Here is a 19,328-nt window from a genome sequence, read left to right on the forward strand (position 1 = left end):
CTTGCCATTTGCCAGATCCGCCGCGGAACCCTCCTCTCTGCTCCCTCCGCCCTCCGCCCTCCTCCCTCCTCCCTTCCCCTGGCTCCTCCAAGCTTCTCCCACCTTCCTCCTTCCGAAACCAGCAACCGTCACAAACCTGTCCAATGGCTGAGCTTTTCTCGTGGGCGCCAGAAAAGTCTCCCACAGATAAAGACCAAGAAGACTGACTGGAGGAAGCCAGAGGGCCATTGCTGCCCCTCGAGCCTCCAGGATCTCGAAGACCGGTACTCTGGGCAGTGGCTGATCCTGATTGCCTGAAAGCCATCAACCCACCCTGCTCGCACCCTGTATAGTGGGCTCAACGCCGCCTCCACCAGGCTCCCACAATCTTCTGGGTTCAACTGGGAGCTAAGGGGTTAATAACATTTCATCCCTAGCAGAGGATTGGTCTGGCAACCATTGGGGTGTGGAAAAAAAAGAATCAAACCTGAGTTGCTTTGTTTACTGACATTCAACGCCACCCCCCACCCCCATCCCATCAAAAAACACTCCTACCCCAGACCCGGGCCGAGAGTGGTGGAAGGAGGCTCTGTGCTGCAGGGTCCAGAGGCCACCGCTGCAGTTTGGTAAAGTGTCGGCAGCAGTGAAAGCCAGAGTTTAAAGGAACAGGAGGCCCATTGAATTGCCTACGGGGGGCTTTAAAGGGCTTTCACTAGCTAGTTTGTTTTTGTTTTTTCAGCTTGCTGATCTGCTTTGGCCTTAACCCCTTCGGCCCTCTCATGAGCTTACATTTTATTTTTGCATACTTAACTGCCTTTTAACGGGGGATAAATAGAGAGAAGAGACAAGGCATCCTTGGTGAAAAGTACATGCTCTAGAGCACTCCCTGTGCTATGATTTTCCCACAAGGAGCAATTGGCTTAAGCTTTAAGCCCCAGCTCTCAAGGCATCAAATTAGGAGGATTCTATACTGAAGTTCGTAGAAGGTCAAAATTAGCCAAGTGAAGTTAATTTTTGTTTAATCATCGCTAGCTTGAAGAACAGAGGTGTTTCTTGAAGACAAAAGGAGAAGTAAATTAACACACTTGAAAGTGTTCTGGGTTCAGAAGGGCCTGTTCTTCTCTTTGCCTTTTCATGCTCTGAAGAATTCACAGATGTTATGGATGGAGTCCTCAACTTGTCAAAAAACCTTTCGTCTGAGAAACATAAACAAAAGTTTTCCTTAGAATAAAACTCAGTTCCCTATTACAGAATAAAATATACTTGTGGACATTTAACTGCACCACGCCTACACCTTTTGTTATCCCAAGATGCTTGGCATCAGCTTTTTCCTGAGTGGGCTGATGTTGCTCAGCCAACCACACTTAAGAACTATAATTCTCTTATCCCTGCTCTATTGAGAGTGTTTGAGTTCTGGATTACATCTTAGTCTGAGCACCTAGAAAAATTCCATGAAGTTTACAAGTGTGATCTTCCAATGGAAACTTCACTGAACATTAATTGATGGTGATTTTTGCTTCCTGCACTTTGAACATTTGACACTCTCCACCAAAAATCTAGACCAGAGGCTAGGACAGAAATCCAGACAGAAAGCTTGTTTCCTTAACCTTGTACATACCTCCTGTTCTCATAATGGCCACAGCTGTAGGGAATCCAACAAAATCAGAAAGAAGAGGTCTTGAGTCCCCTGCTTTCACAGTAGGAAAAACAAAACAAAAACTGGTTTCCTCCTTCTTTGAAAATAACCAAGCTTTCATCTCTATCATTTTCATTCTTTGTCTTCTATTGTTTATGCAAATTGATACTACTCTTTTTTTCTTATTGTTTGCTGTCTGTGCCCTCTTGTTGGCAGGTATAAATACACATTTGCCAGCTCAGATTATTTGCTACAACTGAAAGGAAACAAATGCCAATTTAAAGGTAACTTGTTCTGTTTGTATCTGTTGGTCTCTATCAGGGGTATTGTTTACTTGCAATGCTTTATTCCTAACTGAACCTTATTTGCAAAGATGTACATACACATCTATGTCCACTTCTAGCAAGTTTGTGACAGATTGAGTCTGTTGATACAATAGCATCTAAGAAGTCTTCAGAACATGAAATCATTTGATCAAGAACTAGCTGGTGAACTTAGAATACAATCAAAAATATTATTTAGTTTAGTCTTTCATTAGCCAACAGCTACAAGAGGATCTCAGAATGTGTGAGAGATGATCATCCTCGATGACATGCTGCTCAGAACTAAATCAAAAGGAAGACCACTGCAATGTATATAGGCTATGGTTCTTTACTTTAAATCACTGTAGCGATATCACATAAAGAAAATATGTCCTTGAACTTAAATTTTGGAGTCAAAGCATTTTTTTAATTTAATTTATTATTTTACATGTCGATGTCCCTGTTATTTGGGAAAAGGATTTCTATTTTTGTTTCCACAGAAAATGAAAAGATGTGGATTCCTTCCAGACTAATGTGGTTTGATCAAGCCAGACCACCTGAAACAGAGTACCAGGTGATCCTAAATTCAAAACAGCTGGACAAAGCAGCCTGACAGACTACAGCCAGGATTTCTGAATCTTCTTTGAATCCCCCATGACAGTGCCCCTTACAAGCAGGAAGTAGTTTGGAAAGAACAATGCCCAAATTCCCAAATATTGTCTATAAATGTTTGCTTTCATTTAAATGGAATTGGTTATATAAAATAAAATTAAAAAAGGAAAAATGTTAATAGAAAAAAAGAAAATATGTCACACAATATATTTGGTTTGCAATGGTAAGAGTTGTCTACACTTATAACTGGCTAATTAAAGGAGATGTGCTGTGTGTTCTCCCTTGTTGGATCTGCCCTATATGTTTCACCACAGTACAAGTGAGAGTTTCATTTTTATAGTGACAAACTAAGAAACAAACCTTTCCTATAAAGGAAAAGTTTCATCATCTTGTACACATGAGGGAAATGCTGTAATACTGGATTGCATTTCTGACTATTAAAGGTTCAAAGAAGACACAGAAGACATAGTCATGTCTCTTATCCATTGGCTTGCTTTAAGCTAATTTCCCAAAGTACACATGAATTAGACAGTGCACATGAGTAGTCCTTGTTTTTGTTCAAGGCTAAGACCTAGAATCCATTGGTTACTTTCTTTTTGACACATCAGAGTCAATAACCACTAGAACTTTGAACAGACACTAGATAGATAGATAAGAGATATCGTCTCTCCTGATTTCAAACCTTTGAAAACACTTTATCTCCACTAACCTCCAAGGACTGTTTTGTTTTTGTTTACCATGAACTCCCTATGTAGCTGAGGCTGGCCTTGAACTTCTGATCCAACTGCTTCTATCTTCAATAATTGTACTGCTGGCTTATGTGGTTATATAGATCAAGTCCCTGATCTTATGCATGAAACACAATGCATCTCAACAAGTTACATTCCTAGCCCTGCAACCTGTGTGTGTGTGTGTGTGTGTGTGTGTGTGTGTGTATGTGTGTGTGTGTGTGTGTGTGTGAGAGAGAGAGAGAGAGAGAGAGAGAGAAAGAGAGAGAGATCAGACTATATCTGAATAAGGACACTTTTCATTTAATCCTTCTCCCAATTCAAGCGGGGTTTTTGTTTTATTTCTTTATTATTATTATTATTTATCTAAGAGCTATCCTAAGTTGAAACTTGGCTGAAAGAATGCCTGAGAAAACATCATACACATATGAATTAAAAACAAAACAGAATTTGGGATACAATGTAGGCTAAGGATTATCTGCATTTATTGAACTTCTTAAAACCATTCTCAGGAAATAATTTGGGCCCATTTAATATTCTTTGTTGAAACATTCTGCATTTGCCATCTGATGAAGGGACAGAGATATTGGGTATTTATTCCAGTCTTAGGCTATGACCTTTCCTTAGGTCAGTGGCATTTCCTCTTCCTCCTTATTTGATGGGGCCAATTTTTTGACCTCTGCTCTGCAGTTACAAGAGTCATTTGTTCATCTTGGCTGACCTGCTCTCAAAATCAACTTGACTTTTATTGTAAGGTTGGTGGTGGTTCAGCTTTCTGTGCTTTATAGTTTCAAGCAGTAAATTTTATGAATGAAGCATTTTGAATTCAACAAGCATTTAAAAATTTACCTAGAAGCTGAAAATTACTCTTTGTTGATAGAACATTTACCTTATAAGAATACTCACTGCAAGCTAAGCCATATATATATATATATATATATATATATATATATGTGTGTGTGTGTGTGTGTGTGTACACATATATATGTATATGTATGCATATATATATTATAATAATAACACCTTTAGTATTCAGATGAAATTAATGTGATTGAGTTTGGCACATTTTTGTGAAATAATGTATTAACATAGCATATACTTATAGTTTTTGTAACCTTAAAAATTTAAAGGCAGTTTGGCCACTACATAGAAATATACAAAATGAGCAGCTTAAACAGCAAGATGGAAATGAACAAAATGGAATAATCCACTGTTTTAAGGCAAAGGGTGAGAAACTGCAAAATAAAAACAACATATTTAAAGTTATTAGAATCAAAGGAGAATTAATGATTGCGTTTTTTTTTTTGGGGGGGGGAATTCCTGGCAAATACTTCGTGAGTTATAAAATAAATAACCACGTTAAAGATGTATGCATAGTGCATAAATAACAACACAGTGAAGGGGGCCAGCAAATTCACTATTGATTAAGTTATCTGGATCATTCTAAACTAACGGCAAATAGCTGCAGTAAAGGAAACTTGTTTCTTGAGTGTTAACCTCAGGGGAAGCTGCACTCCTACAGAGCCCCTAATAGAACTCTTGACTGTGAGCACATGTCACAAGGCTTTAGGCACTTGCTGCCAGTGTGCCCTGTGTCACAAAAGCACAGGCTCTGCCAGAACTCAGCCCTGTGTTTCTTTCCTCATCTTTATTTCCTTTGTTACAAGTTTTCTTTTTACTTTCATAGCTATGAATTTTTGTTGCATAATTCACATAGCTTAGGAGTTATCCTCTTAAAATACACAAATCACTGGGTCTTAATTTATTCTAAGGTGGTAGAACCAAAACTATTAACTAATTCCAGATGGTTTTCATCACCCAGTGCCTATTAATAGTCAATCTCATTCTACTTCCCCCAACCCAGGCCCTAGAGAACACTAATCTACTGTCTCTGTGGCTTTGTGGACAGATGTCTGGGGACATTTCTGTGAATAGAACCATCTATGAACTTTTGTAAAAGGATTCTTTAACTTAGCATAATGTGTTCATGGTCCATCTACATGTGGCATGCATGTAGTATACCATGGAATTAAAACTGGATAACATTTACATACATCAGTTACTTGAACTACAGTTTTCACAATTGTACAATTTGTGTGGGTAAAGAGGCACTATGGCTATGTCTTAATTAACTTTGTGAGGGAGTGGCAAACTCTTTTCCAAAGCAGTGACAACTTTTTGCATCATAAATAGCTTAGGAAAATATAATTTCTTTTTGTTATACCCCTACTCATTATTTGCTTGTTTATTTATTTTACACTATGCATGATAAATGTGAGGTGGTGTGCATGAGTAGGGGTCAGAAAATGGTTTAGCGGAATTTGTTCTCTCCTTTACTTGAGTTACAGGGGTTGAACTCAAGTTGCCAGGCTTGTGTGGTAAATGACTTGCTACTGAGCCATTTTGCCATTCTTCAATCTCCCTTTTTAAATTGGTGACATCCCAGATGGTGTGAAGTGAAATTCACTCTCATCTCCATTTGTATTTCTCTCATGACTAATGATGCTGAGCATGATCTCCTCTGCTTCTTAGGCATGGATTTATATTTTTGTGAAGAGCAGTCCATTCCTGTCTTCCCCTTTTAAATTGTACCATCATTTCTTTGTTGCTATAAATCTAGACTATGATCTAGAAGATAGAATACTTTTATCATTTACATAATCTGCAAGCATTTTCTTGATTCCACTTTCAATATCACACTTTTGAAATCCATAGGGATGGGGAGATAGTTCAGTAGTTAAAATGTTTGATCCACAAATGGGAAGATTCAGATAAAATTAGTGATCCCAAAAACATAATTAAATGAAAGGTGTGTGCGTATTTCAGACACAGAGGACTCTCTGGAGCAATGGCAAGCTCTGTATTCAAGTGAGGACCTCTGCCTCATTAGATAAAGTACAGTGCTAAGGAAAACTCAGGGTCAACCTCAGTGCCTCCATATACATCTACATATATCTGCACTAACACACACACACACACACACACACACACACACACACACACACCAGAGAGAGAGACACACAATGAGCACATGAAAACTATGTATGCATGTTACACACACATACCCGTGAGAGCAGAACAACAAATAGCATTTGATGCTCAATTTACACCCATTTTGCTATTTCCTAAATTTATCTTGTACATTTAAAGAAGTGTGGCATTCTTAATGAGATTTAAAGGAAGAGGCCAAAATCACTTTTTTTCAATGGGATTATGAATAGTTTCATCCATGTGCTGAAGAAAATGGCTTTCCTACTGGGCATGGATGACAATGTTCTGATGTGAGACATAGACTCATTGCTCGCCTCCCACTTCTAGTCTTTTTGTATCTAGTATTATTCCAATTGCCATAGTGTGTTAGTAAGTACATGAAGAAGGAAGTGTGTGTAGTCTTGTAACAGTGTTGAACAATTCCTTTTTTCTTTCTTTCTTTCTTTCTTTCCCCCCCCCCCCCGGATCCTCTCTGCTTTCACACAAATCTTATTTGTGCCTGAAATAAAGGCAGTCACAATTTTCACAGGGACACCTTTGCATCTGTAGGTAGATTGGAGCTGGTTACCACCTTGACAACACTGAGTCTCCCAGGACATGAATGTGGGGTGTTTCTCTGTTGCTTCAGGAATTCTTTCGATGTTTTATTCTAGATTAGTTTTATTTTGTCCTAGATGTAGGAAACTTCTACTTTGAAGGTTTTACGATCCTTTATGAGCATCTTCCCCCTTTTTAAGCTATACTTTTAAAAATTATTTTTTAGTGGTGGGACATTCATGCCACCATACACACATGATAGTCAGAGGACAACTTTGTGCGTTGGTTGTCTCCTTCCTTTGTATAGGTTCTGGAGATCAAATCCAGTTTTCCAGACAAGACTGGAAATACCTTTACTAGCTGAGCGCCATTGCTGGGCCTGTTCTGACCTTTTTAGCATGTGAATTTCTCAGCTTGGTGGTTACTAACTCCCCTAGGCAGTCATAAGGTTAAACAATGTAATTATTTCTAACAAAGACCACTACAAACACCTCCCTCAAATATTGTATAGGATAGAATGAATACTTCCAGTTCTGGTAGCTGTAATCAGCCAGCTCTAAAGTGATCCTGCAAGTTTTCAAACAGGTCAGAGGAGGACAAGATATTGGAAAGAAATCTTTGAAAGAGCATTACATTACTCTGCTATCTCCAATGTTTGTCAACCTATACCAACCAGGACTACACTGTTATTCCTTATGGCTACTGACCTGGAGAATAGAACTAGCAGGCAAAATGTCAAAACTCTCACTGTTCCTATTGAGATTGGTTTATTTTATTTTATTTTTTTCTGTGTGGAAGAGTAGTTCTTGGGTTTCTGTAAACATTTGACTAATCTCCAAAATTCTGCAAAATATGAATGTGATAAATTTTCCTGGATGTTTTTACAGGAGATAATTTTTAGAGATTCTTACTCCATTATTTCTGGTAAAATCACTACTTCTTCATTCATTGTCATGAAAATATTTGGGATTTATAAATAAATCTTAAAGAATTAGCTGTACAAGGTAAATATATATATATATATATATATATATATATATATATATATATACACTAAATTTCTAAATATCTTGTTTTAACAAATGGAATGAGAAAATTGTAGTACATGCATATCATCTTTCCATTTAAGGAAATTTGCTGTGATTTTTAAAGAAATGTTGGCTCTTTTCTAGATCTTGTGAATCTTGGTTTTATGATCTGAATGTATATGACAGCAAAATGTATACCTATGTTTGATCTGATTAAACTCACATATATCCTGTTCTCATACAATCACCAGACCTCCCACTACTACGCAGCCCCCTTTGCATAATTTAAATAGGTAATTTATACTTTTTAATTTCACAATAAAAAATAAGCTACAAAATACGTGTTGACTTTTAGTTTTTAGATGTCTTAGCAAGCACATTAACTTAAAATTAATAACTTTATTTTATAACTTTACTTTTGATGAAAATATCCTTGCAAAACATCATAATGTTATTGATGAACATTTTGTAGTAAGTAAATATGTAGAGGGCATATCATGTCATTTCAAACATTTATAATTGGCAGCAAAACCACCTTAAAGAGTTTTTCACATCCATTCATATACATTCATAAAAATGATTCATTAAAGTGATTAATCTTATTAGATAAAAGATATGCTAACGCTGACCTTATTTTGACCCTTGCTCATTTTTCTGCGATTCTTCATACTCTTTTTTAGTTGAATTTCACAACATTCCTGAGTGCCCCCAAGATCCCATGAAAATGAACATTAATTACCCTTGCCATAACAAATTCATCTGTGCTCAAATGGTCCATCTCCAAAATTCTTAATGTTTTTCATTTATCGGGGTGAACAATACTAATACTGTGTTACATATATTTTATATATTGTTTATAATACACACTGTTCATCATTCAGCCACAGACACCTGTCTAATCTTTCCTGGGACTACTTCAACAGTCAATGACACATGGTAGGTACATTAAGAATTGAAGTGGGAAAATAGTATATTTGCCAGTATATGAGAAACAAAACTTTCGATATCTATCTCAGAATTCATGAACGTTTTATAATACCACATTAGAATTTTACATAGTTTAGATGGAGTTTTTCACCTTTTTAATCTAGGCATACATACAATACTAGTTATTGTTAAAAACTATCATTAATTTGTTTTGTTTTTTTCTTCCATATATATATATATATATATATATATGTACCTAGGAGATATATATATATATATATATATATATATATATATATATAGTAACATGTTCTTTATTGCTCAAATTTTGCAATCAATCTTAATTATTTCAGAGAGAAATCCAATAATCCAGTGTTTAATAATTTTTACGCTTCATTGTCACTTTTGTTACTTAAGTATTATTATTTTAAGAACATATCAAAAACAGCAAAAAAATGTCCATTCCTATTTCTTTTTGATTGCTAATGATGTAATAAAACATCACATAATTAATTTAATATCAACATTTTAATGCTAAGGAGGAAATTTAATGACAATGTAATTACAACTATGCCCCATTTAGATTTTATAAAATATTATTGAATGATCACAACTGCAGTAAACACTATTAAGAATTCAAGGCCAAACCTCACTGGGGATGAAGGTGATGAAAATAAATGTGTGGGCGAGACAGGATTGTTTGCCCAATGTGATGCAAAGGCTTGAGAAGACAAAAAGTGGGTGTGGTGAAAACTCAAGCTGCACAGGTAACCAACTGAAACTTGATGGCCACAGCAAGTTTCTAGCCACCCACGCAGAGATGGTAAATCTAGAGTCACGGGTAGTCATCTCAGGTGTTCTTAACTGTGTCTCTGTTTTGATCAGTATGGCAGAATAAACTGAAAATTGTGTAAGGGATCATATTAACCAGTGATTTGAAGGTTTTGGTTAATTATCTATAACCTTAAAAACGGATTTCTATTCCTTGTAGCTCTGTGACACAAATATTAGGGAAACTGTTATACAAGAAAAAGAATTAATAGACAAAATAACAGACAATCAGGTTGAACTAAACTACTGGACTACTCCCCATTTCAGTGGAAAAAACACAAATTCCTTTCAAGTATGGTTGATGGAGATAGTACAGGCAAATTGAGTGCAATTCTCCCTTTCACCATGTGTCAAAAGCATGGAGAAAAAACTAGCATCTTTCAGGAGAAAATTCAAAGTCTTGGTTTTAAGACATTGTGTTTCATTGGCCCAAACTTGAATATGTAATTCTTATCTTGGAACAAACATTCCCAGGTAAATGCATCATGATATGTTATGAGTGAGTTCTCATAACTGATTAAATGGATTCTTCTTGTTGGTGTTGTTCATGATATCAATGAAATTATACTTATTTTAAAAAAACATTAGCAAAAGAAATGCATATTTAGTATTATATGTAGGAGGAACATTTTATAACATCCCGCTGCTTAACAAAAACTAGAAAAGAATAAAGGGTATTTCAGAGAGATGGATAGGCCTTGTCATGAATTGAAAGAGAATGAGCTCCAAGGCCTCATATATTTGAATACATGGTCCCAAGTTGGTGGGACTATTTTAGGAAGGATGAGGAGGTGTGGCCTTATTGGAGGAGGTGTGTCACTAGAGGTGTACTTTGAAGGAAATAGCAGTTTGTATTATCACTCATCTAGCACTGGCATTCAGCTGTTATGATTTAAAAAGGTTTGAATAGCCTGGTGTTAGACTGAGAATTGGAAAAAGGTATAATATATAAGAAGGGATAATGATAGATAACATTTTGTATTCCACACATTATCGAATATTAGTTTGATTTGAAAAGGAAGCCTTATGGAGCTTAAGAGATGGCTCAGTGGTTAAGAACACTTTTCTGCTCCTACAGAGAGAGGCCTATATTCACACGCACACACACACACACACACACACACACACACACACACACACACAGACAGGGTATATTGTTCTTTAAATAAGCTTGATGGAGCAATACATAGAACCACCTGGAACTTTCTCCACTAGTCTCACCAGCTAAACTTGTTTTGTACAGATTTCTGAGCCACACCCTGCCTCAAGACTTTGCTTCAATGATGTTGAGTTGGGTGGAATGTGGGAAACTAATTTTTTAATAAGCTCTTTATATGATGCATGTTATTATAAGGCCAAGCATGTATATCATGCATGTGTATAAATTCTATGGTTTTGAAAACTCTTTCTCAAATATCAATGATGAATGAGAATGAGTTTAAATGAAAATCTACCATATAAAATAATACTACTTCACATTAAAATATATAAGTCCACTGATGGTTCTGTCTGTGATGAGTTTAATTATGATTACCAAGCAAGAAGCATAAATTAAAAATGGAATACAAAGCACAATCCTTGGAGATGAAATCTACTTATATGAGGAGGTGTTGCTTTTTTGGAGCTGCAAAAGTAACAGCTGAGTTGGGACTAGCTAATCTTCTCTTGAAGTAACTTCTCAATTACATTTGTACATTACACTGGTTTAAAACAATAGTTTCTGGTATATTTTTAAATTTATTTTATATAACAAAGTCCATTTAAATGAAAACAAACATTTATAGACAATATTTGGGAATTTGGGCATTGTTCTTTCCAAACTACTTCCTGCTGGTAAGGGGCGCTGTCATGGGGGATTTGAAGAAGATTCAGAAGTCCTGGCTGTAGTCTGTAAAGCTGCTTTGTCCAGCTGTTTTGAAGGTAGGAACACCTTGTACTCTGTTTCAGACAGTCTGCCTTGATCAAACCACATTAGTCTGGAAAGAATCCACATCTTTTCATTTTCTGTGGAAGCAAAAAAAAAAAAAAAAATCCTTTTCCCCAGTAACTTGTCCTTCAACTTAAATTTTGGAGTCAAAGCATTTTTTTTTAATTTAATTTATTATTTTACATGTCGATCCCAGTTCCCTCTCCCTCCCTCCCTCCTCCCCTCCCTCCCTCCTCCCCTCCCTTCCTCCTTCCCTCCCTCTTACCCTCTCTGCCCTCTCACATGCACCCTGACCACCCTCCCCTCCCATCCAGTTGGGGTCATGTAGATCTGACAGGTCATGTGAACTAGGGACTAGGGCTTCTCTCCTGTCTCTAGATTAAGGCATTTATCCCTCCATGGGGGATATGTTCGCAAAGTCCTTTTGTGCACCAGGGATACATCCTGGCTCCACTGTCTGAGGTCCCTTAGACTGCTCAGTCCTTCTGGATGAGACCCATATTCAGGGGGGCCTGAGTCAGTCCCATGTTGGCTTCCCAGCTATCAGTGTAGTGGCCTTTAGCTCCTCCTTGTTCAGGTAAGCTGTCTGTATGTGTTTGTGCCAAATGGTCTTGTCCTCTCCATCTGCATCTGGGTTCTAGTTCGACTCAGTGTTTATGTATGGGTGTTTTATCCTGTTTCCAACAGGCATTAGTTGAGGGCTCCATGGATAAGTTAGTTGTTGATCTCTCCAACATAAGTCATCGTTGGTGCTGGCACAATTGAATGAGGGTGTGTAGAAGACTGCAGATAGACCCATGTCTGTAGCCATGCACAAAACTCAAGTCCAAATGGATCAAAGACCTCAACATCAATCCAGCCACATTGAACCTCTTAGAAGAGAAAGTAGGAGGTACCCTTGAACAAATTGGTATAGGAGACTGCTTCCTGAACGTAACTCCAGGGTCACAGACACTGAGAGAAACAATTAATAAATTTTTCAACTTAGCTTCAAACTTAGAAGCTTCTGTAAGGCAAAGGACACAGTGGACAAGACCAAAGGGCAGCCCACAGACTGGGAAAAGATTTTCACCAATCCTATATCCGACAAAGGGCTGATCTCCAAAATATACAAAAAACTCAAGAAATTAGTCAACAAAACACCAAATAATCCTATTAAAAAATGGGGTACAGAACTGAAGAAAGAATTCTCAATAAAACAATAGTTTCTGTTATAGAGGGTTTTAGAGGTAATTGTGGAAACTTTGCTTAGACCCTACTCTACTTATAAAAATAAATAAAATTTATTATATATACTCACATACTACTCATGTACCCCTATGATTTTAAGGAGAATAATATTTCTACCATAGGAAAAGACTAGCCCTTTAATTAGAGCTATAATCTCTTATTGTATCTTAAATATACTAAATGAAAATATAAAATCTACACAGAGATATGAATTATTAACATCTTAGCTTAAGCTTTAATTATGGAAAGTAATTAGCACATTGTTCATAGCTCTATTTAAAATACTGTAATTACATTTCCAGTGTAATGCAAGAAATTAAATTAATGTCTTGTTTTCACAAATGCTCATTTTTACCCTTGTTCTAGATTTATTTACTTAAAATATTTTGCAGGAACTAATAAAAGCACATATGTTATATAATTATAATGATTTTATCCTTGCTATATAGATTTGTTTATTTGAAATATTATAGGAATTAATATAAAATATGTACCATTCAAACTGTAATAATTTGCATTGTATCATGCTTTGTAGGTTGTATTTCCTAAAACTTTAAGGGTTAAAATATTTAGACGGACAAGGGAGAAAGGATTGTTCTTTCAGATCAATCACAAAAACTGAATAAAAAACAGAAAGTGTCATAGACATGGGCTGTAAGATAAATCCTTTTAAAGGTTATAAATTTTGAGAATCTTTCCTTTGAGCCATTTTTATTTGGGGATTACATTAAGCTGGATCCTTGGTTTTGAGCTGTAACAGAGAAAGGAATCCCCAGGCACATTGTGCTTGCCCAAATTCTGATGAAGCTTCACAAGGATTTTGAAGTTGTATTCTGAAGCTACATTGTGACATTTCCACAATCACACTCTAATAAAACAATAGAGTTACAGTAAAGGAAACAATATCCCTTTTTAATGCCTTTCCTTCCCAGTTCAATTCACAGGTCAATCTGCCTAATTTGGGAACGGTGACAAAATTTGTAATGGCTTATAAATGTGTAAGTGAGGAGTTATGTTTTTAGGCTGCATTTTAACACTATGAATGTTGGGCAAAATCAGCCGAGCAAAAGGGAATGCAACTCTAGAAAAACACACCTTGAGTTAGTTCACTGTTTTACTCTTTTTCACTCTTGTTCTTTCTCTTAATACACATATAATACTTTGTGAAAATTCATAATTTGAATCCAAAAGGGTTATTGTCTCAAAGAACATATTATTTATTGCCTCAGCAATATGTCTTTAATTTTGTTTGTTTGTTTGTTTTTTGTATTTTGGGTTTTTGCTTTGTTTCATTTTGTTTTGTATTTTGAGACAGGGTTTTTCTCTGTGTAACAGCACTGGCTGTCCTAAGGCTCACTCTGTAATCAGGTTGGCCTCAAACTCACAGAGATCCAATTGCCTCTGCCTCCCCAGTGCTGGGATTAAAGGTATGTGCCACTATCCCCTGGATATTTCTTTAATTTAAAAAACAGAAAAGAAAACCTAGGAAGTCATTGGTCAACAAGTACACAAAATGAAATTAGCTGGAAAGGTCAATGTAGTCAAATTAAAATAGTGTGAACTTTTGTGATTCCCTGGAGAGTTTTCATCATCTCTGATGTGAGGAGGTAAGGATGCAGGATGGAAAACAGGACACAGATATCTTTAACTTCTATCACAATATTTTTGTTATTTTGTCTTACAAAACACAAGTTTGAGGTACTAAGAGTTAATGAGGGCTTTGCTTGTGATAGAAAAATTCTCCACCATGACATCACCTTAACCACTCAAATATTTCCATGTTTTTGGTTGTTTCATTGATATGGTCCCTCAAGTATCTCATTAGATTGATAGCTAACAATCCCTTCAAATATGATAATTTTAAGCTCCTTAAAGCAGAATGATTACCTGGATTATTTGGGTGGAGGTAGCATAATCACAATGGTTGTTAGAAGAGAGAGGCAGAGTTAGGGTTATTAGCAGCTTGCTGACAGTGGAAATGAGAGGTTGGGGTCATAAAAGAAATGACTCATGAGCCAAAGGAAGCAGGCATCCAGAGAATGAACAGCATCCTTCCTACCAAGATCCTGTACCTACTATTAACTCAGCTTTTCTCAGCAAGACCCATTTTACTTTATATTATTTACTTATGTATTTGTTTGTATATGTATATATTTTGTTTTTTTTTTTTTTACAGACAGGGTTTCTGGATGTCCTGAAACTCACTATGTAGACAAATTTGGCCTCAAAGTCACTGAGATCTGCTTGTCTCTGTTTCCTAAGTGCTGATATTAAAGGCATGAGTCAACACTCTGTTTCCAACAGCTGTGTCTGAGTTTTCCTCATGTCTCCTTGTGGCCTTATTCCAAGTGTCTTCACAAACTGCCCTGCTTGCCACTGTCTATTAACTACAGGACAGCCAGACAGATCTGTTTAATATAAATATCAGACCATGCTTCTTCTGCTTTAGATGGCCTGTCATGTTGTCTCCATTTCCCAAGGAGCACAGCTCCACCACTGGGAGGCCCCAAAATCCCTACACACTTTCCCCTCAATGTGATTTCAAGCAATTTTCTATGTTTCTGCCGTGCCCCAGTCCTTCTGGTCCTTTGCTATTTGCTTCTCCACACACTACTCTTGTTGTAAACTCAGGATCTTAGCCATTGCAAATTCCTCTGCTTGGAATATTATTTTCTGGATATTCATTGAGCTATCATCTCTCTTGTAATCTTTTCATACCTATTAGCTCTCTGATATTTGTTATTTCTGTTCTACTTAAAGACTTAAAAAACTCCAACATTTTTTGTCATCCTTCTAACACAGCTTTGTTACTTTTCCATAGTGTTCCCTTATTTGTATGTTAGATGCTTTATCTATTCATTATACTTAGTGAAAATATTAACTGAGATTGAACAAAATACTAGGTAAGAGATAAATTGGAATAAGTTATTTAGTTTTGCCTTCCTTGCACACAATCTATATTGTTACAATGCCTATGTTCTGTCCCAATTACTGAGTACTGTCTCTCACTGATATTTGAAATTTAATTCAATAGATGTAGTAGTTAAATTAGGGCACCATGTAAAACAAGCAAAAAACATCATGACATAGAATAAAGAAGTGATAAGTTAGGCTGCCTTCCCATTTATGTCACTTTATATTTCCACAAGAGAGTCATAAAGATGTATTTGGCTACAGTAACTACAAAACAAAGACACTTGTCTGAATTGCTATTTTCTTAGTGACTAGTATTTTAACTGACTTGATGACTATTATATTTTAAATCTATATCTGTGTAAAATTTTACCTAAAGTGCACCCTTCTTGTTCCTACCATGAATTTCTGACATAGTGAAATTATTGGGTGATATTTCTTCTGCAGATACCCCATCTACACAGGGGTCATTCACACACACACACACACACACACACACACACACACACACACACACACACACACACACATACCCCATTTTGTTGGGTAGCATAAAAATACCTGCGTTTTTATTCTTTATTTTGTTTTGAGACAGGTTCTCATTCACCCATTCTGTCCCCAACTAACTATGTAACAAAGAAGAAATTCCTGATTCTCCTGCCTCTTGCACCCAAGAAACAGAACCACTGGCCTAAGAGAAATCTGCTTTGAGAAATTAAAGAAGCATAGATATCAGTCATTTGTAAGTAAAGGTCCTGGTGATTATTATTAGAATAAAAGGCCTTGGTTTATAAACAGATTTTATTTATTAGTATGTTATTTGCAACAGGATACAATGCTAAAAGTCAAAATCTTATCTACTTAATTAATTTTTATCTCTCCACTTATCAAGTGTGAGTTGGTTTTTATGTCTCTATTTTCTTGGTTTGCTCATGAAGTCTGACATTGGTCAGTTATAGGGCACATTCATGAAGAAATCCTTTGGGAGACCATTTATCATTGTGGGAATAACTTCCAACTTCTGCATCCTTCAATATTTTCTGCTGTATGTGAACTTTTCCCAGCCATTGCATGCAATGATGAGGCCCAAGGTTACAGAAAAGAACCAATGATGAGCTACATGGTATGGATAAAAAAAAAAAATGCCTGCTTTTAATTTGGCTCTATGTCTTTTCATGGCCAAAGGATTTACCCCAACCTAGTTCTGTAATCCTAAAACTCTCTTTTCATAAGTATTGTCACCCTTGGATAATTAGTGTTAGCTAAAGCAATTGTATGAATTGTAACAGCATGGTTACATGCTGTTCTATTTGGAACAGCATTTAGGGAAGTATCATGGACACCTTAGCCAGTAGGCTGAGCATTGTAGCTCAGCAAGCTGTAGAATGGTGCTGTAATGAACAAAAGTGTCACTCCAGTGAATTACAGTCTCCCATGAAATTTCTGCTGTCCACATGTACATGTTAGAAGCAACACTGATGCTGTATGATTCTGGATATTTTTTGTGAAATCAGAGAGTATGTGGATGGCATGCAACTTTCTGATCTCATACATTGGACTGGGGAATTTATCATTTAAGGTTCTAGTTTACTGTTTTACTTTCTTTCTATTCTAATGGATATTCTATTGACATAACCAGCATACTAAAGAAGACTATGTGTGTGTGTTATATGTACATGCATACACACATAAATACTTCGTGTGTGTGTGTTATGTGTACATGCATACACACAGAAATACTTTGTGTGTGTGTGTGTGTGTGTGTGTGTGTGTGTGTGTTTGTTGCTAAGGATTAGATCCAAGACTTTGTACGGAGTGATAGCCCAGCCAAGTTAACTATAGTTTAAAGCAGTGGTTCTCAACCTGTGGGCTGTGACTCCTTGGAAGATCACAAATCAGATATCCTACATATCAGATATTTACATTATGATTCATAACAGTAACAAAATTGTAGTTATGAAGTAGCAGCAAACATAATTTTATGGTCGGGGGTCACCACAACATGAGGAACTGCATTAAAGGGTCATAGCATTATGAAGGTGGAGAAGCACTGATTTAAAGTTTCATTAGAAATAAAAGTTAAAGATATGTAGTCACAGAAATATAATATCTAGCAATGGTTGTTGGTGTTTTCTTGTGTGATTTTTACTGGGGAGATGTGAACAAAATCGTTCTCACCCCAGATAGACAACCAAAGAGTCCAAAAGAAGGAGTCCACAAAAACCTCCCTGGAGCAGAATGACATTACTGGGGTCCTTACAGGAAAAAGAGTGATGCATGAGGATTCAACAGCAGCAGAAAAGCCCATTCCAGCTTCAGTGGTAACTCACTGAAACTGCAGGCCTGGCTCTGAGCCCATTTTGCAGGCAATTCAACCAGAGCATCCTCGAGTACCATGGCCAAACAGTCTCTCCTTCCCAGCTGGGATTGACTGCTTTTCTGACCTTGGAGAGGCCTTGTTAGTCTTGATAGTCTCAACTTCCCAGGACTTGTGACTTGTTTACATTCAGAGTCTTGCAAGGAAAAGACTTTCAGTTCTGATGAAACAGCTACACATAGTGGTTTAAATATTGGGCAAGAATTCCCCCTTTCATTGTATGCAACACTCTCTTTAAACACTAATCAAACATTTGGAAAAAGCAAGTCTTTCAAGGACTGATAGTTGTTTTCTTCTCCTGTCTGAAACCTAAGCTGACAAAAAAGCAAATGTAAGAGAGAAGAGTCTATCTAGTGCACATTAGAATTAGAGAGGGATAGAGGCAGGCAAGTAGAACTGATCTCAGTGTGTGGAAGAGAAAAGGCACTGTGATTATCCACTGGCTTCTCTCTGTTTTGTTCAATCTGGGACCCCAACCCACAAGATGGTAGTGCCATATTCTAAGTGGGTCTTCCCCAATCAATTAAATACCTACATAGGCCCACCCAAAGGTATGCAGAACCAATGTATATTTACCATTTTTCCTTATTTTACATATGGATCCCAGTTCCCTATCCCTCCATCTCTCCATACCGCCTGACCCCTTCCTGCCCCATTCACCCCCCCTCCACTCCACAGGAAGGGTGATGCCTTCCAGGAGGGATCATCTAGTCAGTTGGAGTAGGGTCTAGGCCCTCCCTCCTGCCTCTAAGCTAAGGGTGTATCCCTTCATGGGGAATGTGCTTCCAAAGTCCTTTCCTGAACCAGGGATGCATCCTAGTTCTACTGTCAGAGGTCCCTTAGACTGTCCAGGCCTTCTAACTGAGACCCATGTTCAGGGGGTCTGAGTCAGTCTAATGCTGGTTTCCCAGCTATCAGTCTGGGGGTCCAATAACTCCCTCTTGTTCAGGTCAGCTGTCTATGTGGGTTTCTGACCCCTTTTCTTATCACTCCTACCTCTCCGTAACTGGATTCCAAGAGTTTGGCTCAGTGTTTAGCTGTGGGTGTCTGCTTCTGTTTCCATGAGCTACCAGCTGAGGATGATGGTATATAAGTTAGTTATCAATCTCATTATAGGGGAAGGACATTTAACGTAGCCCCTCCACTGTTGCTCAGATTGTTAGTTGGGGTCATCCTTGTAGGTCTCGACATTTCTCTAGAGTCAGTTTTCTCTTCAAACCTATAATGGATCCCTCTATTATGGTATTCCTTTTTGTACTATCCTCTATTCATCCCCAGACTTAATCATCCTGGTCCCTCATGTTCTCTTC

The sequence above is a fragment of the Phodopus roborovskii genome, unplaced genomic scaffold, assembly GCF_943737965.1.
Source record: "Phodopus roborovskii unplaced genomic scaffold, PHOROB, whole genome shotgun sequence".
Taxonomy (NCBI): Eukaryota; Metazoa; Chordata; class Mammalia; order Rodentia; family Cricetidae; genus Phodopus; species Phodopus roborovskii.